Consider the following 14468-nt stretch of genomic DNA (forward strand, 5'->3'; position numbering starts at 1 on the left):
GTTTGACTGCAGAGTGAAGGAAAAGCAGTCAACAAGTGCTCAGCATATGTGGGAACTCCTTCAAGACTGTTGGAAAAGCATTCCTCATGAAGCTGGTTGAGAGAAGTCCAGTGCCAGCTGTGAATCATATTTAGTCTTGAATTAAGTAGAATTCCCTATGCTGGATGACAGTGCTTAAGTTGATCTGGATCCTGCTTGAACAGGATCAGGCATCTTTCAATTTTGGACTGTTTCGTTCTGGAAACCATTTGCCAGGATCCGTTACATCTCATGGCACAAACACTGTGTACAATGTAAAAATTTCAATTAAATCAGACTTTCACTTTTACTTGAGTCATTTTCTATTAAGGCATCTTTACTTTTACTGAAGTATGACAATTGGGTACTTTTCCCACAACTGGCCATTGCTGTGATGAGAGGCTACAGGCACCTCTCTCTATCTCTCACAGAACTAGAATGGGAACTTTTATGATCTCTCTCCTGCTCTCTGCTCTGATTAACATGACATGAGCCTGCAACTGTCATCTCTCCAGAGTTGCACTCAATCATTTATTTCCTTATAGAATCATAGCCGCGGGAAGGGTGTTGGAGGTGCCACATCACCCCTAAAAATTGAAATACATTTGCCAAAGTTATAGAATTGCTTTGTAATTCAGAAGACTACACCAGGAGTAGGCCTGTAATTTAACCACAGAGGATCAATAGCTTATAAAAAAGTATACCCTGGCTGTGGATTGTGAGTAGCCCAATCCCAAGGCATGCCCAATGTAGGGAATGCGCTGCAAATGTCAGTGAGCAGCATGCAGCAAAAACAGTCCTTGTGCAACATCGATTTGGAAAGCAAATGGATTCTGCTGAAAGGAGAAGACTAACCTATGTAGGCAACCAAATATGTTATCAACTTCCAAATAGGCCTATTGAGAGAGCAACATTGTTTGACAAAGTAAAACGAGAGAGAGAAATAGGCTTTTGGCATGCTGGTGAGTGAGCTGAGCACCATTGGGTGAGTCTGAAATAAAAAAAACTTTTATTTTACTAGGCAAGTCAGTTAAGAACAAATTCTTATTTTCAATAACAGCCTAGGAATAGTTGGTTAACTGCCTTGTTCAGGAGCATAACAACAGATTTTTACATTGTCAGCTCGGCCATTTGATCTTGCAATCTTTTGGTTACTAGTCCAATGCTCTAACCACTAGGCTACCTGCCACCCCAAATTTCCTCCTCATATTGTACAGTGTCTCCACACACCTAGGCCAAAAGGCTATTGCTGGATTCAAGACAAGGTCGTTTTAATTGATCTCAGATTCTCAGTTTGTCAGTGTCAACGTAGCCTGTCATTTCGATCATTGGTGAGGTATTAAAACAAGATTCTGCTAAAGTCTCCAGTCATCTAAACGTATATAGAATCACATGAAATGTGTTTATAAAAGGCCGAAAGGGCTTTTAAAAATTCCTCATCTGTAAAACTTCTCCAAGTGCCTCTACTCTATTTCTCCAAGTGCCTCTACTCTATTTCTCCAAGTGCCTCTACTTTATTTCTCCAAGTGCCTCTACTCTATTTCTCCAAGTGCCTCTACTCTATTTCTCCAAGTGCCTCTACTTTATTTCTCCAAGTGCCTCTACTCTATTTCTCCAAGTGCCTCTACTCTATTTCTCCAAGTGCCTCTACTATATTTCTCCAAGTGCCTCTACTCTATTTCTCCAAGTGCCTCTACTCTATTTCTCCAAGTGCCTCTACTCTATTTCTCCAAGTGCCTCTACTCTATTTCTCCAAGTGCCTCTACTCTATTTCTCCAAGTGCCTCTACTCTATTGCTCTATGCCAGCACACAAAAGCGATGCTAATACATGCAAAGCTTTATTATAAAGTTTTGTTTTATTCATCCATTCTAATACCTCAGAACCCCCCATGTCACCCCCCTCTCAGCTCACATTTTATTCTGGCACCTCCCAATTTACAAATTAAGCACCGTTGGAGGATATTGCTTTTGCTCTTACATTTTCATGACAAAGTTGAAGGGGGCATAGTTTAAAAAAAATCACTGACAGTTAGCTTGTAAATGTTTTAAAGAAGATAGAAAATGAATGAATTTCAAGTACTGACAATGTGTGAACAGTGTTGAATTGCAGAAGCTAACTCCATTGACATTATTAATTTAAAATTAATGTAAAATAATAATATAGAATACAATTTGAATGACAGAATAATGAATGAAATTCAAATCAGATTAAGCTAAATACCTATTAAATATTGTATTCCTTTGCAGATCAATAGGTATTTATATAGGCTGATATTATGGCTGTGATACTCCATAGAAATCCCCATTGCAATAATTTGCCTAAAGCCCATCATAAGCCTCACTTACAGCATCCCCTCCATGTTCTCTGTCCCTCCCAAATGAGCTCATCATTCACCAATCACCAGGTAGTGCACGACATGACGCTAAGTTCATGAATCTCGCGATACAAAGTCGACCCCACGGTAATACCTTTATGTAGCCGCGTGTGGAAAACTAAAAGTCTTTATACATTCGTGAAGCAGAGGAAAGGACACGCATAGCATCAGAGATTGTGCAATCATGGTAAGATATTTTTTGTTATACGTTTCAGCATTTGAAATACCAACAAAAACTACTCATCAATAAAATGCTTTGGAAAATAACGTTAGCTTACCCAACTTATATGGCATATATTCAATTTCAGGGTCGAAAGGTGAAGAGTTAACAAGTTAAGTTACAAAAACGTGTTTGATTTATCATATCAGAATAAAACATTTACTGTAAGCAATTAGCGTTCCATTCCAAATTGACGGTCATTACCCAACGTTAGTGTTCTCAGCAAAGATTGGGAATGTGTTGGCAGCCTCACGACTAGGCCTCAGTCTTGTTAAAAAGCCAGATTTGCGAAAGGATTTAATGAACACATTTAACATAGCTATTGATAACAGCCTAATTTGGTAAACATTTGCTATAGGTAATGGACTAGTTTAAATATCTTTACAATGTGCATGCCATGGGTACTGCGTATTGATTCCCACAACACGTGGTGACCGTAGTATTGGTTTAATGACGCGCAAGTTCAAATAGGTTCACGTTACAGTATTTCTCCAAAATACTATCTAGTACCTACACTGAACTTAAATCTAAAGTTGATAGATTCTAAACTCAACGTGTAAAGTGTTTTTCATGAGCTGAAATAGAAAATCACAGAAATTAACCATAGACACAAAGTTTATTTCAAATATTTGGTAGAAATGTGTTTACATCCCAGTTAGTGAACATTTTTCCATTGCCAAAATAATCCGGCCACCAGCCAGGTGTAGCATATCAAGAAGCTGTTTTAACTGCACATTGTAATGACCATGCTGTTTTGTCACAACACCATGCCACAAATATCTCAAATTGAGGGAGTGTCATGCGGCCTGCAGAAATGTCCTTACAGAGCTGTTGCCAGAGAATTTAATGTTCATGTGTCTGCCCTAAACTACCTCAAATGTCGTTTGAGAGAATTTTGCAGTGCAGACAAACCATGCCAGCCCAGGACCTCACCAGGGGTCTCTGTAATAAACCCTGGGACTAATTCTGATTGGCTGGGCCTGGCTGCTTAGTGGGTGGGCCTATACCCTCCAAGACCCACCCATGATGCACCCCTGCCCAGTCATGTGAAATCCATAAATTGGGGCATGGGTTCTTAAACAAGTCTCCCTCGTAGGGTACGTAGTAGTAGACCCAACAACCATCCACTTGGCAGTCTTGCTAACATGACCAAATGATGACTATACCAAATCTGTCTATCCCCTAAACTCTATATTGCGTGTTCCATTGGTGCTGACAGTCCCGCAGTATAAATGTCAGGTATGCCTTCAACCTGGTTAAGACTATCCTAACATTTCCTAACTTCTGCTCGCCCTTCCCCTTCTGCTTTATAGTGAGTGGTATGGCTACCGCTTCCCAGAGCTGATCAAGATAGTGACTGACAACTCTACGTACTGCAAGATGACACAGCTGATCGGCAACAGAAAGGAGCTGAGCGAGGAGAGTCCAGAGAGCCTGGAGGAGGTAGTGATGGACAGTGCTAAAAGGCCCAGGCTGTCCTGGAGGCATCCCGCAGTTCCATGGGTGAGTCGCCAAGCCACACAGTATATTATACACACTTATAAAACCAACCCCTTTTTTGCCCATCTGGGACTTTTAAGTGTCCTATATGACCAACACAGAGGGGAAGAGTATGATAGTTCTCTCATAAACCTGTAGTGTAGGCTCAAATCCTCACTGCGGATCCTGTCGGGAGATACAAAACTTATATTTCAGTCGTCTTCACAGTAGAGATGTTTGTACATTGAATTCCCGTGTCTGGGTATCGAGACTGCCGCTGAAACTGTTTTCCCCTGGCTTTCTGTAGGCATGGACATCTCTCCCATCGACCTGATCAACATTGAGAGGTTCTCCAACCGTGTGGTCTCGCTAGCCTCCTACAGGCTGGAACTCCAGGAGTACCTGCGCTCTGAAATGAGCCAGGTGGCCCCCAACCTGGCTGCCCTTATAGGAGATGTGGTGCGTAGTAATTAGGTTCAGCACCTGTCCAATCTACATACTCTTCCTAAGGGGACTGAATGATGTTTATACCAAATCTGTCAATCCCCTGAATTCTTTGTGTTGAGTCTTCCATCGGTCCTGACAGTCCCTGACACCTCAGCTCATGGTGAAATGTTCATCGGCCGACCTCTGACGTGGTGTTTCTTCCTTCTTTAGGTGGGAGCACGTCTTATCTCCCATGCCGGCAGCCTGGCCAAGTACCCAGCCTCCACCGTGCAGATCCTGGGCACCGAGAAGGCCCTGTTCAGGTACTGGGGCACCCACTCCCTGCTGGGCGAACTAGCAGCTACTATGATGGCAGGGCTGGGGCTAAGCAGAGAAGGGTGGCTGGTGGTGTGATCCCTCTCCCTTATGCACCCCCACAGTCTGAGCAGCTGCCTAGTGCGCAGAGGTAGAGACTGTAACTCCAACATACTCAACCAATCATTTATTGTGTAGAAAAATCAACAATCAATGGTTGTAACATGTTTCCAAAGTGACTTTCACTGGAAACCCAACATCCATTCCCCACACACAGGGCTCTGAAGACCCGTGGCAACACTCCTAAGTACGGTCTCATCTTCCACTCAACTTTCATCGGCCGTGCTGCAGCCAAGAACAAATGGCGTGTCTCCCGTTACCTTGCCAACAAGTGCACAATCGCCTCACGAATCAATACCTTCTCTGGTGAGTTAAGATGTCTGTTAACCCATGAGGAGAGCAGAGGACAAACTTAGCTTGGGCCTGGTAGATCAAGGTCCTCTCGGCGTTCTGTTTCGGGTCCTGTTTATTATGACCCCTTTGGATTATTTGCAATGATGTTCTTATTTTTCGTCAACAGTAATCCACCTCTGGGTACATGATGGTTGGTGACTAGCTAAATACTGAGCTTTGGTGTCTTGACTACTGCTGCCCCGTGCTCTCCTGCGGTGGTATTGACGTTTCCTCTCCCTCCCGCTGACAGAGGAGCCCACCTGTGTGTTTGGTGACAAGCTGCGTGACCTGGTGGAGGAGCGCCTGTCATTCTACGAGACGGGTGAGGCACCTCGCAAGAACCTGGATGTCATGAAAAGAGGCTGTGATACAGGTGAGCTATGTCACTGGCGTGGGATTACTTTTCTTGGGTTTGTGAGCATGCTTTTACAGCATTTGTACGGGAATAAAAATCTGGGGAAAGTAATGCAATTTTAAAATTGTGATTTCTAGGCCTGAAAGAGTTTTAAAGTCATCAAATCTGAAACATAATGGACATTTCTGTTTGTAATTTTAAGCATGGGATCAAAGCAGCCTCCCAGTGTCAATACATTACATGTACTTTTGTATGCGTTGGTCATGAGAAATGTGGTTAGAGGATGAAATTCCATCTGTCAATGTGTATGAACCCTGCTTTTAGGACTCTTTTTTCCTTGTAGATGTTTAGCTAATCTGCTGTGAGTGATGACAACACTTTCCCTGACTCAAACGTGGGGGTTTAACTGATTTAATGAGCCTGACACAGCGCCAAAGCACATCAATGCTACTAGCAGCTAGTCTTCTAGAAGTATTTGCTTGTTTACCCATGCTGTTTGGCTTACCACTCCTAGGCAGGAGAGGTGGCAGCTGAGATAAAGATCAGATTGGAGAAAAGGGAGAAGAAACATAGGAAGTGGGAGAAGAAGCAGGCAGCCCTTTCCACAGGCGATGAAGAGGTATGTATTGGTTTAGCTCTGTCCAGAAACTGAAAGCATGTTTAGATTTGACCCTTCTACGTGGTTCTCTCTGTGTATGACATGCTAAACTAACTTGACTCCGAACCATTGGCTGGTCTTCTACTGTAGACCAAATCACTGAAGTGAATCGGACATTACAGCTCTTATCATACTGCAATTAAAACTAATGCCAAGGGGAAATTATGTAACATCCTAATGTGTTTTCTATTATGGGTTTATGCTAATGGGAGAAGGGAGAATGTGACGTCGCTGTGGTCAAGAAGCATGCAGCAGAGGAAGCTGTCCAAATGAAGGAAGAGGCTCCAGCAACAGAGAATGGAGACCCCATAGCCAAAAAGAAACGAAAGAGTGAGGCAATAGAGGTGGTGGCTGAAGAGGCCCTAGAGACCCCCCAGACTGAGAAGAAGAAATTATGAATAGAGGATTTGGATGAGACTGAACATTTCTTAGTTTTGTACAGTTGATTTTTTTTATAGCTTATTTTTGACTTAACCCACCCAATGAGGTTGGAAGCAGATGACTTGTGTAATCAGTGTTTGTCTCAATTTTATACCTTCCCATCCTCAACGCACTTCACACTGAAAGTGAATATTCAGCTCAGTGCCTTGAAGTTAATGTAATTATACATTCGCATTATGTAAATACTTTCATGTCCATTTTCTCTATTAAATCTGTTTAGCGTCAACTTGCTTTCAACCATTTTTCAACTAAATATTATATACGCTACCTACCCGATGTGTCTGAAATATACTGAACAAAAATATAAAGTGTTGGTCACATGTTTCGTTTCTTCAGCTGAAATAAAGGATGGCAAAAATGTTCCATACACACAGCTAGTTTCTCTCAAATTTGTTTACTTTCCTGCTAGTGAGCATTTCTAATCTATCTGCCTGACAGGTGTAGCATATCCATAAGCTGATTAAATGGCATGTGTATTACACAGATGCACCATGTGTGTTTAAAGACCACTAAAATGTGCAGTTTTGAGTGAGTGCAATTGGCATGCTGACTGCAGGGCTGTTCATTTCTCCACCATAAGCCACTGTCATTTTGGAAGTATGTCCAACCAGCCTCAACTGCAGACCTCGTATCTGTGCCAGCCCAGGACACATCTGGCTTCTTCACCTGGGGGTTGTGAGAGCAGCCACTCGGACAGCTGATGAATCTGGGTTTGTGCAACCAAAGAAGTTCTACACACACCTTTTCTCAGTGAGGCTCGTCTGCAATTCTTGACCTGACTTCAGTGGGAAAATGCTCACCTTCGGTGGCCACGGACATGCTGGAGAAGTGGGCTCTTCACTGATGAATTCTGGTTTCAAGTGTACTGGCAAAACCATGTATGGCTTTGTGGGTGAGCGGTTTGCTGATATTGACAGTGCCCCATCATGGGGTTATGGTATGGGCAGACAAACGACAAACACAATTGCATTTTATCGATGACAATTTGAAGGCAGAGATAGTGATGAAATCCTGAGACCCCAATATCGTGACTCATGTCATAAGGATCTATTCACAATTCACGGGAGCTATCCCAGTTCCTCCATGGTCGGCATACTCGTTACCCATTGAGCATGTTTGGGATGCTCAATATATATATTTTTTTTAGCTTTATTTAACCAGGTAGGCTAGTTGAGAACAAGTTCTCATTTACAACTGTGACCTGGCCAAGATAAAGCAAAGCAGTGTGACACAGACAACAGTTACACATGGAATAAACAAGCCAATGACAGTAGGAAAAAAAGTGTGCAAAAGGCATGAGGTAGGCAATAAATAGGCCATAGTAGCGAAGAATTACAATTTAGCAGATTAACACTGGTGTGATAAATGAGCAGATGTGCAAAAGAGCAGAAAAGTAAATAAAAACAGTATGGGGATGAGGTAGGGAGATTGGGTGGGCTATTTACAGATGGATTATGTACAGCTGCATCGATCGGTTAGCTGCTCAGATAGCTGATGTTTAAATATGGTAAGGGAAATATGTCTCCAGCTTCAGCGATTTTTGCAATTTGTTCCAGTCATTGGCAGCAGAGAACTGGAAGGAAAGGCGGCCAAATGAGGTGTTGGCTTTGGGGATGATCAGTGAGATATACCTGCTGGAACGTGTGTTACGTGTGGGTTGTGTTATCGTGAGCTGAGATAAGGTGGAGCTTTACCTAGCATAGACTTATAGATGACCTGGAGCCAGTGTGTCTGGCAAAGAGTATGTAGCGAGGTCCAGCCGACTAGAGCATACAGGTCACAGTGGTGGGTGGTATATGGTGATTTGGTAACAAAACGGATATCACTGTGATAGACTGCATCCAGTTTTTTGAGTATTGTATTGGAAGCTATTTTGTAAATGACATCGTCGAGGAGCGGTAGGATAGTCAGTTTTACTAGGATAAGTTTGGCGGCGTGAGTGAAGGAGGTTTTGTTGCGAAATGGAAAGCCGATTCTGGATTGGAGATGTTTAATATGAGTCTGGAAGGAGAGTTTACAGTCTAGTCAGACACCTAGGTATTTATAGTCCACATATTCTAGGTCAGGACCGTCCAGGGTGGTGATGCTGGTCGTGCGGGCAGCAAACGGTTGAAAAGCATTTATTTGGTTTTCCTAGCGTTTAAGAGCAGTTGGAGGCTCGTTTGGAGGTTAGTTAGCACAGTGTCCAAGGAAGGGCCAGAAGTATACAGAATGGTGTTGTCTGAGTAGAGGTGGATCAGGGAATCACCCGCAGCAAGAGCAACATCATTGATATATACAGAGAAAAGAGTCGGCCTGAGAATTGAATCCTGTGGTACCCCCATAGGGGGGGAGGTCAGGACAACAGGCCCTCCGATTTGACACACTGAACTCTGTCTGCAAAGTAGTTGATAAACCAGGCGAGGCAGTCATTAGAGGAACCAAGGCTATTGAGTCTGCCGATAAGAATATGCTGATTGACAGAGTCGAAAGCTTTGGCCAGGTTGATGAAGACGGCTGCACAGTACTGTCTTTTATTGATGGCGGTTATGATATCGTTTAGTACCTTGAGAGTGGCTGAGGTGCACCCGTGACCGGCTCAGAAACCGGATTGTGCAGCGGAGAAGGTACGGTGGGATTCGAAATGGTCAGTGATCTGTTTATTAACTTGACTTTCGAAGACTTTAGAGAGGCAGGGCAGGATAGGTATAGGTCTATAGTAGTTTGGGTCTAGAATGCCACCCCCTTTGAAGAGGGGGATGACCGCGGCAGCTTTCCAATCTTTAGGGATCTCGGACGATACGAAAGAGGTTGGACAAGTTGGTAATAGGGGTTGCAACAATGGCGGCGGATAGTTTTAGAAAGAGAGGGTCCAGGTTGTCTAGCCCAGCTGATTTGTATGGGTCCAGGTTTTGCAGCTCTTTCAGAACATCTGCTGTCTGGATTTGGGTGAAGGAGAAGCTGGGGAGGCTCGGGCGAGTAGCTGCGGGCGGGGGTTGGAGTTTCCAGGAGGAAGGCATGGCCAGCTGTAGAGAAATGCTTATCGAAATTTTCGATTATCGTGGATTTATCGGTGGTGACCGTGTTACCTAGCCTCAGTGCAGTGGGCAGCTGGGAGGAGGTGCTCTTGTTCTCCATGGACTTTACAGTGTCCCAAAACTGTTTGAAGTTAGAGCTACAGGATGCAAATTTCTGCTTGAAAATACTAGCCTTTGCTTTCCTGACTGACTGCGTGTATTGGTTCCTGACTTCCCTGAACAGTTGCATATCGCAGGGACTATTCGATGCTATTGCAGTCCGCCACAGTATGTTTTTGTGCTGGTCAAGGGCAGTCAGGTCTGGAGTGAACCAAGGGCTACATCTGTTCTTAGTTCTGCATTTTTTTAAATGCTTATCTAAGATGGTGAGGATATTACTTTTAAAGAACGACCAGGCATCCTCGACTGACGGGATGAGGTCAATATCCTTCCAGGATAGGTCGATTAGAAAGGCCTGCTCGCATAAGTGTTTTAGGGAGTGTTTGACAGTGATGAGGGATGGTCGTTTGACCGCAGACCCATAGCGGATACAGGAAATGAGGCAGTGATCGCTGAGATCCTGATGGAAAACAGCAGAGGTGTATTTGGAGGGCAAGTTGGTCAGGATAATGTCAATGAGGGTGCCCATGTTTACAGATTTAGGGTTGTACCTGGTGGGTTCCTTAATGATTTGTGTGAGATTGAGGGCATCCAGCTTAGATTGTAGGACTGCCGGCGTGTTAAGCATATCCCGGTTTAGGTCATCTAACAGAACAAACTCTGAAGCTAGATGGGGGGCGATCAATTCACAAAGGGTTTCCAGGGCACAGCTGGAAGCGGAGGGGGGTCGATAACAGGCGGAAGCAGTGAGAGACTTATTTCTGGAAAGATTAATTTTTAAAATTAGAATTCCGAACTGTTTGGGTATAGACCTGGAAAGTATGACAGAACTTTGCAGGCTATCTCTGCAGTAGATTGCAACTCATCCCCCTTTGGCAGTTCTATCATGACGGAAAATGTGGCAGGATTCAGACACGGCAAGGACATCAGGGTTGGCGGAGTGTGCTAAAGCAGTGAGAAAACAAACTTAGGGAGGAGGCTTCTGATGTTAACATGCATGAAACCAAGGCTTTTTCGATCACAGAAGTCAACAAATGGGGGTGCCTGGGGACACGCAGGCTATCAAAATCTGGTTGTCTAGAGCGTTGGGGACAAAGAATAAAAGGATCAGATTTCTGGGCGTGGTAGAATAGATTCAGGGCATAATGTGCAGACAGGGGTATACGTGTACGACAGCATGTTCTAGGTACCGCCAATATCCAACAACTTCGCACAGCCATTGAAGAGGTCACCAGATACTGTTTTTATGATCTACACCCCTATCTTAAATTAGGCCCTAATCTATGGAATACAGATACCTTATTTAAATTGACTAACTCAGTAAAATCTGTCACAAGTTGTTTATTTTGGTTCAGAGTATTTCCATGTGGCTAGAATTGCAGCTAATGCTTTGTAAACGGGGATAGTTACCTTTGAAGTTCCCTGAGCCAGGAATGACTGCAGCTAGTTGCGCGCTCATTGGACAAGTGGACATGGACAAGTTCTGATTAGTTTAGATATCTGTCGGAAAGATATCAGTTTGTCTCTGAATGGTTTGTCCTCTGACAAATCAACTGTAAATTTCGGTGTTCCTCAAGGTTCCGTTTTAGGACCACTATATACAGTGGGGCAAATAAGTATTTAGTCAGCCACCAATTGTGCAAGTTCTCCCACTTAAAAAGATGAGGCCTGTAATTTATCATAGGTACACTTAAACTATGACAGACAAAATGAGAAAAAAAATCCAGAAAATCACATTATAGGATTTTTAATGAATTTATTTGCAATTTATGGTGGAAAATAAGTATTTGGTCAATAACAAAAGTTTATCTCAATACTTTGTTATATACCATTTGTTGGCAATGACAGAGGTCAAATGTTTTCTGTAAGTCTTCACAAGGTTTTCACACACTGTTGCGGGTATTTTGGCCCATTCCTCCATGCAGATCTCCTCTAGAGCAGTGATGTTTTGGGGTTGTTGCTGGGCAACACGGACTTTCAACTCCCTCTGCTGTGTTGCTTTTACGCCAAACATAACGTTTTGCATTGTTGCCAAAAAGTTACATTTTGGTTTCATCTGACCAGAGCACCTTCTTCCACATGTTTGGTGTGTCTCCCAGGTGGCTTGTGGCAAACTTTAAATGACACTTTTTATGGATATCTTTAAGAAATGGCTTTCTTCTTGCCACTCTTCCATAAAGGCCAGATTTGTGCAATATACGACTGATTGTTGTCCTATGGACAGAGTCTCCCACCTCAGCTGTAGATATCTGCAGTTCATCCAGAGTGATCATGGGCCTCTTGGCTGCATCTCTGATCAGTCTTCTCCTTGTATGAGCTGAAAGTTTAGAGGGACGGCCAGGTCTTGGTAGATTTGCAGTGGTCCGATACTCCTTCCATTTCAATATTATCGCTTGCACAGTGCTCCTTGGGATGTTTAAAGCTTGGGAAATCTTTTTGTATCCAAATCCGGCTTTAAACTTCTTCACAACAGTATCTCGGACCTGCCTGGTGTGTTCCTTGTTCTTCATGATGCTCTCTGCGCTTTTAACGGACCTCTGAGACCATCACAGTGCAGGTGCATTTATACGGAGACTTGATTACACACAGGTGGATTGTATTTATCATCATTAGTCATTTAGGTCAACATTGGATCATTCAGAGATCCTCACTGAACTTCTGGAGAGAGTTTGCTGCACTGAAAGTAAAGGGGCTGAATAATTTTGCACGCCCAATTTTTCAGTTTTTGATTTGTTAAAAAAGTTTGAAATATCCAATAAATGTCATTCCACTTCATGATTGTGTCCCACTTGTTGTTGATTCTTCACAAAAAAATACAGTTTTATATCTTTATGTTTGAAGCCTGAAATGTGGCAAAAGGTCGCAAAGTTCAAGGGGGCCGAATACTTTCGCAAGGCACTGTACCTACACGTACACTACGGTAAAAGAGGCAGGCCTCCTAATTGTCCCTAGAATTTCTAAGTAAACAGCTGGAGGCAGGGCTTTTTCCAATAGAGCTCCATTTTTATGGAATGGTCTGCCTACCCATGTGAGAGACGCAGACTCGGTCTCAACCTTTCAGTCTTTACTGAAGACCCATCTCTTCAGTGGGTCATAATATTGAGTGTCGTCTGGCCCAGGAGTGTGAAGGTGAACGGAAAGGCTCTGGAGCAACGAACCGCCCTTGCTGTCTCTGCCTGGCCGGTTCCATTCTCTCCACTGGGATTCTCTGCCTCCAACTCTATTACAGGGGCCGAGTCACTGGCTTACTGGTGCTCTTTCCTGATGTCCCTAGGAGGGGTGAGTCACTTGAGTGGGTTGAGTCACTGACGTGATCTTCCTGTATGGGTTGGCGCCCCCCCCCCCCTTGGGTTGTGCCGTGGCGGAGATCTTTTTGGGCTATACTCGGCCTTGTCTCAGGATAGTAAGTTGGTGGTTGAAGATATCCCTCTAGTGGTGTGGGGGCTGTGCTTTGGCAAAGTGGGTGGGGTTATATCCTTCCTGTTTGGCCCTGTCCGGGGGTATCATTGGATGGGGCCACAGTGTCTCCTGACCCCTCCTGTCTCAGCCTCCAGTATTTATGCTGCAGTAGTTTGTGTCGGGGGGCTAGGGTCCGTTTGTTATATCTGGAGTACTTCTCCCGTCTTATCCGGTGTCCTGTGTGAATTTATGTATGCTCACTCTAATTCTTTCTCTCGGAGGATGCCTCAGGACTACCTGGCATGATGACTCCTTGCTGTCCCCAGTCCAACTGGCCGTGCTGCTGCTCCAGTTTCAACTGTTCTGCCTGCGGCTATGGAATCCTGACCTGTTCACCGGACGTGCTACCTGTCCCAGACCTATTATTTGACCATGCTGGTCATTTATGAACATTTGAACATCTTGGCCATGTTCTGTTATAATCTCCACCCGGCACAGCCAGAAGAGGACTGGCCACCCCTCATAGCCTGGTTCCTCTCTAGGTTTTGGCCTTTCTAGGGAGTTTTTCCTAGCCACCGTGCTTCTACACCTGCATTGCTTGCGGTTTGGGGTTTTAGGCTGGGTTTCTGTACAGCACTTTGAGATATCAGCTGATGTACGAAGGGCTATATAAATAAATGTGATTTTATGTCAACTCGAATCCCTAGCAATCTGTATTGTTGCTTTTCTGTAATTGGGTTGTGTACAATAATTTTCAACTGGAAATATACATTTTAAGAGCCTGCCTTCTGCATAATGGTCATACATGGTATTCATGAAACTGCAGATTGCAAATTTAAGGACAAAAAAAAATGTATGAATCAAATCATGGACAGTCCCAGCTTGCTTATCCTTGAGATTGTTGCCCGGTAAACGGGGTGTCATTCGATGCGGAGTAGACAATTCCCGAACACAGCTAATGGAACTTTAGTGAACTTTGAATAACTAAAACAAAGTACAAGGCATGTTGTGACTACATGTAAGCAAGCTTCCAAAGATCAAACCTTTGTATCTTAGTTTCAAAGTGGGAAAGGAGTTTATTTCACCCTGTGAGTTGAGTGACTAAACCAATGGTTGAGTACATGTGTTGAATCACAAGAATATGCTGAGTGACTGGTTTACAGTACGGTATCATGTGGACCTGCAATGTTTTGTATAATAATCCAATAAAAT

At 43.7% G+C, this 14468-nt stretch overlaps 2 non-coding genes and 1 pseudogene across 2 annotated transcripts; all 3 read left to right on the forward strand.

Annotated features, from left to right (window-relative positions):
* Positions 1-974: 974 nt before the first annotated feature.
* LOC110529024 lies at positions 975-7114 on the forward strand (annotated as a pseudogene).
* Positions 4173-4297, forward strand: LOC118965417. Its single transcript, XR_005052743.1, has one exon. It is a non-coding gene; the product is annotated as a small nucleolar RNA SNORA26 (small nucleolar RNA).
* LOC118965415 lies at positions 6003-6069 on the forward strand. Its single transcript, XR_005052741.1, has one exon. It is a non-coding gene; the product is annotated as a small nucleolar RNA SNORD57 (small nucleolar RNA).
* Positions 7115-14468: the final 7354 nt, after the last annotated feature.

Source organism: Oncorhynchus mykiss, chromosome 7 (assembly GCF_013265735.2).
Source record: "Oncorhynchus mykiss isolate Arlee chromosome 7, USDA_OmykA_1.1, whole genome shotgun sequence".
Taxonomy (NCBI): domain Eukaryota; kingdom Metazoa; phylum Chordata; class Actinopteri; order Salmoniformes; family Salmonidae; genus Oncorhynchus; species Oncorhynchus mykiss.